This window comes from Eriocheir sinensis, unplaced genomic scaffold, assembly GCF_024679095.1.
Source record: "Eriocheir sinensis breed Jianghai 21 unplaced genomic scaffold, ASM2467909v1 Scaffold258, whole genome shotgun sequence".
Classification (NCBI taxonomy): Eukaryota; Metazoa; Arthropoda; class Malacostraca; order Decapoda; family Varunidae; genus Eriocheir; species Eriocheir sinensis.
The window spans coordinates 146,446-149,176 of NW_026111563.1; positions in this window are offsets into that span (position 1 = coordinate 146,446).

Here is a 2,731-nt window from a genome sequence, read left to right on the forward strand (position 1 = left end):
CTCTCTCTCTCTCTCTCTCTCTCTCTCTCTCTATATATCTATCTCTCTCTCTCTCTCTCTCTCTCTCTCTCTCTCTCTTTTTTCAGGCGCGCTTTAATAGTTTTGGATACAGTAGCGGAGGTGCGGAGGTCCGGTAGCGGACCAAGCGAAAAAAATTTAGGCGCGGAAGTACAGGTGCGGACTTCCTGCGTCCGAGGTGCGGAGGAGCGGTGGCGGACTACCCCAAATCCAGTAACGCGCCCAGCTCTGGTACTCCTTGTCATGATTTGCCACATCTTAACATCTCATAACTAACAATAGGAGTAATAAGAAAATAATAATAATAAATAGCACATGACATAACTCAGTCACTGCGTCCCCCTTACTAAAACCACAATTATTTATCTATGCAAACACACACACACACACACACACACACACACACACACACACACACACACACACACACACATACACGACCCTCCTTTAGTGTGTAAATATACTGGCACTGATTAAGTTTTTGATATGATTTCTTAAAACATTGTGAATCAGTGGTCTTATTATGTGTGTGTTAAGACCCTCAGCGCCTCAATAAAGGTGCTTGAAAAAAAATATATACATGTGTGTGTGACAATTTGGTGTTCTTTCCTTCAGTGATTTAGGCGATGGTGAAAGTGAGGAAGGGAAGAAGGGAGAGAAGGAGGGAAGGAAGGGAAGGAACGAAGGGATAAATGGGCAAAGGAAGGAGGGAAGGAAGGAGAGTCGGAGGGAAGGGAGGAAAGGAAGGAGCGAAGGAAGGAAAATAAAGGAAGGGAAGAAACGAAGGAGGGAAGGGATAAAAGGGGAAAGGAAGGATGGGAGGAAGGAGGGAAGGAAGGAAAAGAAAGGAAGGGAAGGAATGAAGGGGGAGGAAGGATGGAAGAAAAGGAAGAAAAGAAGGTAAGGAAGGAAGCAAAGAATAAAGGAGTGAAGGATGGAAGGAAGGAAGGAAGGAATAAATTGAAGAGAAGGAAGGAATAAAATGAAGAGAAGGAAGGAATAAAATGAAGAGAAGGAAGGAAGGAAGAAAGGAAGGAAATGAAGAGAAGGAAGGAAGGAAGGAATACAATGAAGAGAAGGAAGGAAGGAAGGAATAAAATGAAGAGAAGGAAGGAAGGAAGAAAGGAAGGAAATGAAGAGAAGGAAGGAAGGAAGGAATAAAATGAAGAGAAGGAAGGAAGGAAGGAATAAAATGAAGAGAAGAAAGGAAGGAATAAAATGAAGAGAAGGAAGGAAGGAAGGAATAAAATGAAGAGAAGAAAGGAAGGAAGGAATAAAATGAAGAGAAGGAAGGAAGGAAGGAATAAAATGAAGAGAAGGAAGGAAGGATGGAAAAAAATAAAGAGAAGGAAGGAAGGAATAAAATGAAGAGAAGAAAGGAAGGAAGGAATAAAATGAAGAGAAGGAAGGAAGGAAGGAATAAAATGAAGAGAAGGAAGGAAGGAAGGAATAAAATGAAGAGAAGGAAGGAAGGAAGGAATAAAATGAAGAGAAGGAAGGAAGGAAGGAATAAAATGAAGAGAAGGAAAGAAGGAAGGAATAAAATGAAGAGAACGAAGGAAGGAAGGAATAAAATGAAGAGAAGGAAGGAAGGAAGGAAAAAAATGAAGAGAAGGAAGGAAGGAATAAAATGAAGAGAAGGAGGGAAGGAAGGAAGGAATAAAATGAAGAGAAGGAAGGAAGGAAGGAATAAAATGAAGAGAAGGAAGGAATAAAATGAAGAGAAGGAAGGAAGGAAGGAATAAAATAAAGAGAAGGAAGGAAGGAAGGAATAAAATGAAGAGAAGGAAGGAAGGAATAAAATGAAGAGAAGGAAGGAAAGAAGGAATAAAATGAAGAGAAGAAAGGAAGGAATAAAATGAAGAGAAGGAAGGAAGGAAGGAATAAAATGAAGAGAAGGAAGGAAGGAAGGAATAAAATGAAGAGAAGGAAGGATGGAATAAAATGAAGAGAAGGAAGGAAGGAAGGAATAAAATGAAGAGAAGGAAGGAAGGAAGGAATAAAATGAAGAGAAGGAAGGAAGGAAGGAATAAAATGAAGAGAAGGAAGGAAGGAATAAAATGAAGAGAAGGAAGGAAGGAAGGAAAAAAATGAAGAGAAGGAAGGAATGAAGAAATAAAATAGAGAGAAGGAAGGAAGGAAGGAATAAAATGAAGAGAAGGAAGGAAGGAAAGAAAGAATGAAATGAAGAGAAGGAAGGAAGGAAGGAAGGAATAAAATGAAGAGAAGGAAGGAAGGAATAAAATGAAGAGAAGTTAGGAAGGAAGGAAAGAATAAAATGAAGAGAAGGAAGGAAGGAAGGAATCAAATGAAGAGAAGGAAGGAAGGAAGGAATAAAATGAAGAGAAGGAAGGAAGGAAGGAAGGAATAAAATAGAGAGAAGGAAGGAAGGAAGGAATAAAATGAAGAGAAGGAAGGAAGGAAAGAATAAAATGAAGAGAAGGAAGAAAGGAAGGAAGGAATAAAATAGAGAGAAGGAAGGAAGGAAGGAAGCAATAAAATGAAGAGAAGGAAGGAAGGAAGGAATAAAATGAAGAGAAGGAAGGAAGGAAGGAAGGAATAAAATGAAGAGAAGGAAGGAAGGAAAGAAGGAATAAAATGAAGAGAAGGAAGGAAGGAAAAAAGGAATAAAATGAAGAGAAGGAAGGAAGGAAGGAATAAAATAAAGAGAAGGAAGGAAGGAATAAAATAAAGAGAAGGAAGGAAGGAAAGA